Here is a 12,380-nt window from a genome sequence, read left to right on the forward strand (position 1 = left end):
ATGTATTATTTATGAGTCTCATGAGTCAGTAATTTGGCTTTAGCATACTGAATGTTAGGGAGTTAAACAGGTGGGGGCGGGGTCTTGGTTTTGGGAAGCAAAACGGCAGGTGATGGTAGTAGAGGCAGACAAAGGTTATCTGGCATGAGGGTGGTGAGAGAGTCAGTGGAGAGAAGGCCACCGAGCTAGTTAGACTGCAGTGACTCTGAGCCTACACTGTATTCTGTGTTACTCCAGTTTGTTTTCTCTGCTGTCAATTAAAGGAAAAAGAGCAACACTTTGTTCTATCACTGCCACAAGCTATCTAGGCAGTATGGAAGGAAAGGTTCCTGAAGTTTACTTCAACCTGAAGTTGATTCCAGAGTATGACGGCAGTAGTACACACTCTGTGGTGGAGTGGCTGGAAAAACTGGAATTCATGTGTAAACTACGAGGTGTCACAGATGTGGCAAGCATAATCCCTCTCTGCCTCACTGGGGGTGTCTTTGCTGTGTACCTGCAGCTGTCAGAGACAGACAAGAAGACAACCGAGAAGGTGAAGAAGGCGTTGGTGGCTGCATTTGCCGTGGATCCATATGAGGCTTACGGACAGTTCATCAGCAGGAAGTTACGGAGTGGTGAGTCTCCAGATGTGTTCTTGGCAGAACTGCGGTGCCTGGCATCCCTGTTTGGTGGGTTGACTGACAAGGTGCTCGCCTGTGCTTTCGTGGCTGGGCTGCCAGAGAACATTCATCAGTTGCTGAGGGCAGGGTCATGTGTGGAAGATCTCAACCTGGACCAGACTCTTGCGAGGGCAAGGACAGTTATCAGGGATGACAGTCCCCTTGAAACATCAGAAATGTGCCTTGGTGCCTCAGCGAGGACTGGTGATGAGTCTTTTGCGGCTGCTACCAGCAGAAGATGTTATGTGTGCAGCAGTCCATATCTTCTCACTAGGGACTGTTTAGCTCACCACCAAGGTAACACAGGGAGTTGAGGGGCAACGAGGGGTGTTGGAGGTCGCTCTCGGCAGCATGTGCAATGCTACCAATGTGATGGTTTTGGCCACATCGCTTCCAAGTGTCCAGGAAACGACCATGGAGAGGGGGCGTCAGAGCCAACCTTCTCTCAAAAAGGCCAGTGAATGAGGTGCTGTCAAGTGCTGTATTAAGTGTGGATGGAGTTCAGCACTGTGTACTAGTGGACACCGGCTGTTCACAGAGCATTGCCCATGTCTTGTGTTGCAAGGCACGGAGGAAGAGGGCTGTCAGTTTGGTCACTGTGAGTGGGGAGAAGTGGCAGTGTAAAGGAACAGGCATTGTTCATCTCCAGCCTATCAATGGAACTTCAGCCAACATCAGTGTGAATGTGACTACTTTAATGCCCCTTGGTTTCATATTTATTCTTGGAATGGATGGCATCAAGGCACTTGGAGGGGTTACAGTTGATGCAGAGTGTGGTGTGAGCTTTGGGTTAGAGAATTCGTCAGTGTGTGCAGCTGCTAACATTGTAGTGAGAGTCAGCGAGCATGATTTCAGTGCAACTTACGACCCTGAGACTAACTCTTGGACAGCAGCTTGGAAGTGGATGGGGAGCTAGGAGCCAGGTGCTCTACAAAATCAGGTGGAGGCATACTCAGTGCCACGTGAAGTGAGAAGTTTGTATGAAGACGAGTTAACACAATTGATCAGAGATGGCTGGTTGCTTCCATATGATGAAGAAAAATATGGACCATCCAAGGGACTGATTCCACTGATGGCAGTGGTGCAGCAGAATAAAAGGAAAGTATGGCCCGTAATGGACTTTAGAGAGCTAAACTCGCACATCGATGCATTCACAGCAAACTCAAATGTATGTGCAGACAGACTGCAGGAGTGGCGCAGACAAGGGATAAATGTGTCTGTGATAGTCTTGACAAAGGCATACTTGCAAGTCAGGATCCACGAATCTCTATGGCTGTACCAGACAGTGATTATTGAGGGTTCGGAGGTATTGCTTGACTCGTTTAGGTTTTGGTTTAAACATTGCACCACTGGTAATGAAAGCAATTTTGAACTGTGTACTTTCGTGAGATCCAAATGTGAAAAGGAGGACGTCAGCTTACACTGACGATATCTTTGGGAATGAGGATGTTGTCAAGGCCAGTCACGTGGAAGAACATCTAAGGAACTTCGGGCTGTTGATTAAGCCAAACGAACGAGTTGCTGATGGAGCACGGGTGTTGGGCCTAAGGGTCTGGAGGGAACAGGGACATCTTGTTTGGAGAAGGGATAACGAGGTGGGCGGTGTGCCAAGTGTGCTGATGCGGCGATCACTATTCTCTTACTGTGGCAAGCTGGTGGGCCACTACCCTCTGTGCAGATGGCTGCGAATAGCAACGTCCTTCATTAAGAGGAGAACGAATCACGCTACAGAGAGCTGGGATGAAGATATCACTGATGGAGAGATAAGAGATTTACTGGAAGAAACTGTGGAGGAAGACAGAAGGAATGACCCCGTGCAGGGATGATGGGATGTCAAAGGTGATGAGGCCAGGGTTTGGGTAGATGCAAGCTCATTGGCATTTGGTATTGCAGTTGAGATTGATGGATGCATCATTGAAGACGCCAGCTGGCTGCGCAAGGATGTTGCATGTCACATCAACATGGCTGAACTGGATGCCGTCATAAAAGGTCTGAACCTTGCTTTGGCTTGGAAGGTCAGGAAAGTGGAGCTGTTGACTGATTCCTCAACAGTTCAGCACTGGATTTCAGATGGCTTATCGGGAAGAAGCAGGCTCAAGACCAAGACAGCCAGTGAGATGCTAATCCAGAGGAGAGTAGGGATAGGGCTGTCGTTGATAGAGGAGTGCAGTCTCCAGCTGACAGTCACTCTTGTTCCTTCCACCAGCAATAAAGCTGATAGCCTGACAAGTGTGTCGCAGCGATGGCTGAAAGTTTCCGCTGCCTGTCTTGCAGCTGTTCGACCTGTATGTGCAGCTGGCATTGGCGTAACTTGTGATGAGATTGCAAAGATACATCATTCTGCAGGTCACCCAGGAGTGAGACGAACACTTTATTATGTAAAGCGAGACAACCCAGCAGTCACCAGGTGGCAGGTGCAAACTGTTGTCACCAACTGTGAAGTATGCCAGTCCATTGACCCTGCACCTGTGAAGTGGAAAAAGGGAAGCCTGGGCACTGAGAGAGATTGGCAGAGAGTCGGTGTGGATATTATTCACTATAGTGGCCAGTCATACCTGACTCTTGTTGACTGTGGACCATCACGGTTTGCTATTTGGCATCGGCTGAGGCTTCAGACCAGTGCAAGCATTACTGAGCAGTTGGAGGCAGTGTTTTGTGAGCGTGGGGTACCAGAAGAACTGTTAACAGACAATGATCCAGCCTTTTGAAGCAGGTTGTTTGCGGACTTCGCAATGCGGTGGTGTGTGCACCTCCGCTTTAGATGTGCATATGTTCCTTCTGGAAATGGTATAGTTGCAAGGTGCCATCGTACTATAAAGGTCATTGCTGCAAGGGAAAGCTGTTCTCTAGCAGAAGCAGTGTACTTGAGCAATCTGATGCCTCAGGATGACTGCAAATCGTCGACTGCTCCAGTCAACATGCTGTACATGTACTCAGTCAGAGTTCGCAAAGTGGACCCCCACGGGGAGGATGAACCAGAAGTGGATGGCCTCTACCAGGTTGGGGAAGAACTCTGGGTAAAGCCGCCTAATGCTCGGTGTAATGAAAGACATTAAAGGGGTACAGTTACGAGAGTAGTGTCTGACCAAGCTGTCAAGTAGATGGGGTACCTCGCCACTTCAGGGATCTCCATCGCTGCAGCTCACAGGGAACTCGATCCGAGTCCTCCGCCGGGGACACTGATGATTAGGTACTTCTTATTCAGCTTCCTGTCAGAGTCGATGAGGTGATGGAAGCTGATCGTGGTGAAACTGTGAATGGGCCAGAACGTGAGCTGCCGAGGCATTCTTCGAGGGTTAGAAGACCTCGATTATGTGACCTGTGTGGTTAGGAGACTGTAGGAAAATGTAATGTATAATGTATATTTTATAATATAATAAGTGTAATGAGTAATGTATATACCATAATGTATTATGTATAATATTTAATGTGTGATTTTAAAATCAGGGGGGAATGTAATGTGTAATGTACAATGTACAATTTATGATGTATGAGTAATGCATATTATGTATTTTTTATGAGTCTCACGAGTCAGTAGTTTCACTTTAGTGTACTGCCTGTTAGGAAGTTAAACAGGTGAGGGCGGGGTCATGGTTTTGGGAAGCAAAACGGCAGGTTGCAGTAGTAGAGGCAGACAGAGGTTAGCTGGCGTGAGGGTGGTGAGAGAATGAGTCAGTGGAGAGAATGCCACTGAACTAATTAGACTGCAGGGACTCTGAAGGGGGTATCACACGGTACCTGATATCATGGTTTGCCGAAGAAATCGCGGTAACCGCCCACGAAACCGTGGTAGCTGCCAAGGATTTCATGGGCAAAACTGGATTCGGTTCAAATCCATTCCTGCCGACGATTTCAGGTACAAAACGTTTTCTCTGATACCAGAGTGAGCTGAATGGAGAACTTGGAGGCTATACTGCAGTATTTTATTTATTTTTTAAAAGTTATAATTCCCTCATAGAATGCCTATTACTTTCCAATATATATATTATTTATTATGAAAGCTTAAATAACCTTTTATATCTTTCACGGGTGAAATAAAGATGTCGATAATTATTGTTTACATTGGGGAGCGGATAAAGCACACCACGCTGGGTGAGGAGTATTGTATGTATCTCGCCGTTCATTCAACACTGCAGATATGATGGCATCTGGGCAAATAGTATGGAAAAGGGCTGCTGAAATCGCCCTCATTGAAAAAAATAAGGCCATTCCCTTGTCATGAGAAGGCGGCTCCACAGCCGCCTTCTCGTGGTTTTGGCCGCCGCCGCTTCTTTTTTCTCAAGTGTCACCACTGCAAGAGCCAATGCATCAATCACTCTTCCCTCAGCAAATTCAAGAAAAGCCATGTTGCATCTGATACATGTGACTCCTGTGAGATGGTGGGACAGACTCCGGTGAGCTTTGTTTACATTTTTGCCGACCGTCAGTGCCGTTCGAGGAACGTGTATGATTGGGTTTGTGCCTGGTTCCAGCAAACCACGAACGCGTTCCATCGGCAAACCATGATTTCAGGTACCGTGTGATACCCCCTTAAGCCTACATTGTACTCTGTGTTACTCCAGTTTGTTGTCTTTGCTGTCAATTAAAGGAAAAAGAGCAATGCTTCATTTTATTACTGCCACATTAACTGACAGTCATTTACAATTGATGAAATTTTGCCTAGTCCTGTGACCTTTACTTTTGATTGTTCTCACACCTGTCTCAGTTCAGTCTTGCTTTAACCATATCCTCTAGTTTGGTGTAATTTGGACGAAAGAATTTTAAGTTGATTTTACTAGCAAAAATTTTCCTCCTCCTATATGGCCTAGTCATTTGATTTAACGTTCCAAAACGGCAGTAGGTTCCTCTTCGGTTGTCCCAGAAACCTTCCACAAAGGTTGGTTAAACTCGGATTTAACAATGTGATTTATTTTGCCCAAGCGCGCGCGCACGCACGCACACACACACACACACACACACACACACACACACACACACACACACACACACACACACACACACACACACACACTGCTTAAAACATACCATCCGCTCTTGCACATCGAGCACAGATTGTATATTAGGACAGACGTTAGATGTACAGGGAGTATTTCCCCTTCGTTTACGTTGATTTAATACTGCCAATCCTTAAATCATATCCCAATAAATGATTGCATTAATCTTTTATCCTTAGAAACTAACCCACTGGGTAAGTATGTCAATGCAGGACCACCAGTTGCCTTCCACTGAGCAATACTGACTGCGTGAAAACATAACGTTGGAGGTCTTAAGGACTCAGGGTGAAGGCTGTTTGCCCTTGCCACATCACTTAATATCAATATCTTCAGTATAGAGCTGGAGGCTAGTTAATTGTTTATTGTCACCAAGAGCAAACACATGTCACGTTTTCTTAATCTGTCAGGACTTTGGTACACCATTTATAGTTGAGCTATCATATTTTTTAACTGCATACTCCTGGATATAGATACGTGTCTGATTGTTAGTGTTGTCTCTGGACAAGTTGGTGAAGAGAAAACTCGTATTATCTTTTTTTTTTTTTTTTTTATGCGAGGAAGAAGGAACCAAAGGCCATAAGCCTGCAGTAACAGTTCCCTCCAAGAGAAAAACAAAATACAATAGAGAGCCAAATTCAAGATCCGATCATTTTGACATGCCTGGACACACTGCGTTTGAAAGACTGGAGATCATAGGCAGCAGGAAATACAGACAGAGGGAGACAGTTCCAGAGCTGACCTGTTGCATAAATGAAAGACTGGGAGTAACGGTTAACTCTTGCATTAGAGAGTTGGACAGAAAAGGGATGAGAGTTTGCTGCCAGACGGGTGCTACGCGCCCGTCGTAGAGGTGGAGGAATGCAAGCAGACAGTTCAGAGGAGCAGTGACCATTAAAGTAGCGATAGAAAAGAGATAAAGATGCAACAGTGCGGTGAAGAGACAAAGGTTGAAGGGAGTCAGTAAGAGGAGGAGAGTTAATGAGACGAAAAGCCTTTGACTCCACCCTATTGAGAACAGCTGTATGTGGGTAGCCTCCCCACACATGAGAGTTGTACTCCACACAGGGGCGGATAAAACCCCTGTATAGAGTCAACAATTATACAGGGGTAAAGAAAGAGCGGAGTTGGCTTAGCACACCCAATCTCTTGGAAGCAGATTTTACAAGAGATGTAATATGATCTTTCCAAGATAAGTCCCGGGTGAATGAAACCCCAGGATGATGCACGATTAAGATGGATATTATTAAACATTATTGAGTACTCCTGTGGAAGATTGTGTCTGGTTGATAGGTGTAAAAACTGCGTTTTGGATGCATTAAAAACAACAAGATTATTTTTACCCCAGTCAGATATTAGGTGTGCCACAGCCTCATCCCTTGTTTGTTGAAGTAACTGCTGAGATGGACGTTGCGGGAACCGAATGGAAAGGTAAAGGGTGGAATCATTAGCGTACGAGTGGATAGGGTTAGATGTACAGCTTAGAAGGTCATTGTTGAATAAAAAGGAAGAAAGTTGTTTATAGGACATAGCCCTGAGGAACACCACTGTTGACATCTAGAAGAACGATGGCCGCCCACAGCAGCAGCTATAGAAAGACCGGAAAGGAAGTTATAGATGAAGGCACAGATAGAAGGATAGAAACTGTAATAGAGTAGTTTGGAAATTAAGAGATTTATGCCAGACTCGATCGAAAGTCTTTGAAATGTCAAGTGCAATGGCAAAGCTTTCGCCAAAATCCCGAAAGGAGGATGACCAGGAGTCTGAAAGGTAGGTGAGAAGATCGCCAGTGGAGCGTCCCTGATGGAACTCATACTGACGATCAGAAAGAAGATTGTGATAGGAAAGATGCTTTAAAATTTTTCTGAGAAGAATTGACTCGAAAACTTTTGAGACACAGGATGTTAAAGCAATTTGACGAGAGTTAGAGGGTTGAGAATGGTCACACTTCTTTGAGACTGGTTGAATGAGAGCAAACTTCCAGCAAGAAGGAAAGGTACAAGTTGACAGACAAAGGTGAAAGAGTTTGCCTAGGCAAGGTGGAAGCACTGAAGCACAGTTCTTGAGGACAACGGGAGGTACTCCATCAGGCCCATATGCCTTGTTAGTACTGAGGCCAGTGATGGCAGAAAATATATAAGCTGAAGAAATTTTAATGTCAGCCATGAAGAAGTCTGAGGGGGGAAGTGATGGAGGAACAGCACCGGAATCGTCTAGGTGGAATTGGAGGAGAATGACTGAGTGAAGAGATCTGCTTTATCAGTAGAAGAAATAGCTACAGAACCATCAGAATAGAAAAGAGGAGGGAAGGATGATGAGGTAAAGTTGTTAGAAAGGTTTTTGGCAAGGTCCCAGAATAAGTGGGAGGAATTTGTTGGAGAGTTGTATTTAGAATGGATGAAATTATTTTTATCACAGCGAAGAACAGCCTTAGCACGATTCTGGACAGAAACATAAACAAGATGTGATTCAGGGGTGGGTTGGCTCCGTTACTCTTTATGGGCCCTTTCCTTGTTGCGGAGAGCATTAGAACAAGCGTGATTAAACCAAGAGTATCTTGCATTACTCAGAGGATATGGGAAAGGAATGTATGCTTCCATGTACGAGAGAATAACCCCTGTAATGTGCAATGCACACTCAGATGGCTCCCGAGCACGGAAGCAATAATCATTCCATGGAAAATCAAAGAAGTACTGCCTGAGGGCCTTCCAATCTGCAGCTCCAAAGTGCCACAGACGACGTTTCTTTGGAGGGTCTGCAGGCCGTACCAGAGTGATAGAACAGGTTAAGGTAATAAGGTTGTGATCGGAGGAGCCCAACAGAGAGGAAAGATTAACAGTGTAAGTAGAAGGATTAGTTGTAAGGAAGAGGTCAAGTATGTTGAAACTCTCTCCAAGGCGGTCAGGAATATGGGTAGGATGCAGTATAAGCTGCTCTAGGTCATTAGGGACAGAAAAATGTAGGCTTGTTCACCAGGTGGATCAATGAAAGGAGAGGAGAGCCAAAGGCGGTGGTGAACATTAAAATCTCAAAGAATGGAGATTTCAGAGAATGGAGAAATGGATTAAATGTGTTCCATCGTAGAAGTAAGAGAGTCGATGAATTTTTCGTGGTCAGTAGAATTAGGAGATAAATAAACAGTGCAGATATATTTAGTCAGAGAATGACAAGAAAACCGAAGCTAGAGAGTACAGAATTCGGAAGAATCAAGTTCAGGAACACGAGAGCAAGATAAATCGTTGCTTACATATACACAACAGCCACCTGTGGCTTTGAAATGAGTATAGAGAAAGTAAGAGGAAACAGATGACTGGTAAGTGAGGAAAGAGTTGAATGTTTCTGAAATAGAATAGTAACTCAGTGTTGTCAGGTAATCCTGCATCTCTGCTTCGAAAACTGAAGATCAAGGTAGACTAAGAAACCACCCCTGCACACCTGCATCTCGCCAGCTTATTTTATTTTCGTAAAATAAACTGGTAGCAAGAGAATGCTTTACCAAGTTATATCGTCACTGGCACCAAAGTTTTGTACTTCAGCAGTGATGCAGTGACGGAACCGACAAACTTCTCAGTTTAGCTGAAGATGATTTAAAAAACAGTGAAACGTAGGCAATATTCTGAATGAACTAATGCATGTTTCAGGTGATTTGACAGTTTGCGATGTATTGACCACAATCACGGAAGGCAACACGTTCCTGCTTTGTACAATCACACCAGTGTTCCAGCAGCCTTTGTTCCCTGTAATATCACAATGACACCTGAACCTTCTTCCACCCTTCATCTTATATTACCAAAGCGGAGGAAGCACCGTTTAACCTTTCGTGTTCTTCAAGCTCATCAGTCTCTATGCCAGCCTCATCCACCTTTACCCTAGCCCCACCAATCTTTACCCCAGCCTCATTCACCTTTTCCCAGCCTCACCCACCTACTCTCCAGCCTCACCCACCTCTGTTCCAGTCTCATCCACTTCTACCCCACCTCACCCACCTCTAACCCAGACTCACCACCTCAACCCCAACCTCTCTCACCTCTACTCCAGCCTCACCCATCTCTACCACGGCCTCACCCACCGCTACCCTTGCCTCACCCACCTCTTTCCAGTCTCACCCACTATGCTACTGGCACTAAAGTGAAGTCCATCCTAGTGCTGTATAAAAGTTATGGTTTCACTCTCATCATATTATGCATGGAATACTGTTTGCCCGCTCACTTTCCATGGGTTACACCAGCAGCAAATGTGACTGTCGTAAAACATGTATGGAAAAACGAACCATGTTTTTTTTTTTTATGCTTGTAAAATATTTTTGTTTTAACCATTTTGCTATGATGACTCTGTTGGTAGGCTGGGACATCCATTATCCATTCATTTGTTGTAGTGTAACGTACTGTACTTGTTCCTTCATCCTTATCATTATTTTCTGTGTTTGCCTCCCTCTCTTCATATTTCTCCCATCCTTCCTGCCATTCATTTTCAGGCGATTTTGCACTGAGTGACAAGCATAATGGTTTCCCGTAACTCAGGAAACCATTTATGACACTGGTTGGTAATTATATAATCATACAACGGAGTGATGTGGAGCCTGTTATGGTGCTGCTATGAACTGAGTGGAGAGACACATATGCGGTGTCCGTCTAGTAACCAAACCTACACACTCTTCCTCATACTTCGCTGTGGGGACGTATTGTTCGCTGTTAGGGAGCATCAGTTCACTGCATGGGATGGCCCTGCAGGGGAGGTTGCTAGCCTGTGGTTGCTGGACCTGTTTTACTATGCAGACCGGGGTTATTCAACAACAACAACTCCGACGAAGCACTTTCATTATATTTTTATTACCATCATACGATATTATTCAGCTTAGGTAAGTTTTTTTTTTTTTTTTTTTTTTTTTTTTTTTTACCAGAGAGGTCAGATACAGCCTTAATTAACCCATTCATTATGCAATTGTTTCTTAAATTCAATAATGGCATCTGATGGTATCAAAAATAATCTATAGATTGACTTCACCGGACTAACGTGATTTACTTTGGTCCATGTCAACATTATAATTATAATCTATGACTACCATTGCGGAGTGTACTATGCCCACCCTGTCCCCACAATCCAAGGTCATTTCCCGTCATAGCTCACTAAATTCCTTTTGCCCACTTCATTACTTTTATGCCAACTCGCAAGGAAAGTCTAAGAGAAACCTCCTTCTTCACATGAACGTGGCCCCTCACGAAAGCTCTTTACCCTCAGTGTATTGAACCTACTCAGGCTCACAAACACCAACAATGACAGTCCATACCCCTATTCTCTCTGGCATTTTTTTCTGGACCTGCTGGTCACTCTTATCTATCTATCATTAGCCAGACTCCATATCCCACACAGGGTGGTCTTATGTCTTTGAGTTATATAGTTGTTTTACGGCCAGCGCCCCTTGTCACCAATTCCTAATTTTCCCATCGTGAACAAAGTTATCATAAGCGTCCGGCTTCGCAGTGGACTTATCTTCTTTCCAGCATACCACACCTCCCCAGTCTGTCCTGTCCATTCTTTTTTGCCATTCACACCCATTAGGCCATGTCCCACATCAGTTGTGTTACACAGTTGTCTCATGTGCTGACTAACCAACAACTCCATCTCTGTCTCAGCCCATGCCACTAACTCGTTTCCACCCACACTATCCACATTGACAATGTGGTGGTGAATGAATGTGGAAGACTATACTGGATCTAAATTAGGACTGAATGATCCACTTCAACCGGATTGGACCTTAGTGGACCTATTTTGACCCGAATGACTAGAGCTGACTGAAATTTATCTTCCTACGCAGAAATGGATGAAAAAGGCATGGCTTTTCCTTCTTATACTGGAAAAAAAAAAAAAAAAAAACTATGGCTGAGGATGAGCAAAATTTTTCGTTTCGAAAGAATATATATACAGAAAGAGTATCTTTAATTCAGTATCTATTCATTACGAGCTGGCTCAACGTATTATCTTTAAATGTCTAAATATAATAGCCACTGAGAGCGAAAAAGAGAGAATAACGAAAGCAGTATCAGAATTGATTAGATGCATATATCAATGAATTTGGGTTACCCTACCTGAATTATCCATAATTAACCTAATTTGACATAACACTAATGTCCTGAACCAAAAATGGCAGCAGTTCCCTGTTTGTGTCGGGTAGTCTAGGGAGGTTTTTCCTTGTAATGTTCTGGTCCCATTACTGTTAATTGATTATTCCTGGATACATGGAATGGTCAAGATAACGCACTGAAGTTGCGTACATATGCAGATGATGGCATGCCAGTTTCTCCTTTGTAGTCTTCGGAGGTGAGAACAAGTTCGTTACCTGTTTTCGCAGTATCCTCCTTTGAAAAAACTGGTTGCATATCTGAGAACCACATGATGATGCCTGAACAGTAACTGAGAACCGGCATGAGCTGTTTCATGGTTTCTGCAAGTACCGGTGAACATAATCATCAGTCTGAATGCTTTGTTGTAAGTGGTAAATGACTGAATAAAAACTATTTTTACTGACTCACAACAAGACATAGACTTGTTTGAATTATATATATATATATATATATATATATATATATATATATATATATATATATATATATATATATATATATATCAGCCGCGGCTCAGTGGGTTAGAGCTCTCCACTCTGACCGAAGGGTCGGAGGATCGAATCCACCCATGGGTCATTTGTAGACATCAGGAAGGGCATCCGGTC

General features: G+C 44.2%; 1 pseudogene; it reads left to right on the top strand.

Annotated features, from left to right (window-relative positions):
* The first annotated feature begins 313 nt into the window (after positions 1 to 313).
* LOC145405871 (uncharacterized) lies at positions 314 to 3,852 on the top strand (annotated as a pseudogene).
* Positions 3,853 to 12,380: the final 8,528 nt, after the last annotated feature.

Source organism: Coenobita brevimanus, chromosome 68 (assembly GCF_032717465.1).
Source record: "Coenobita brevimanus isolate Jiangsu-jjx chromosome 68, ASM3271746v2, whole genome shotgun sequence".
Taxonomy (NCBI): Eukaryota; Metazoa; Arthropoda; class Malacostraca; order Decapoda; family Coenobitidae; genus Coenobita; species Coenobita brevimanus.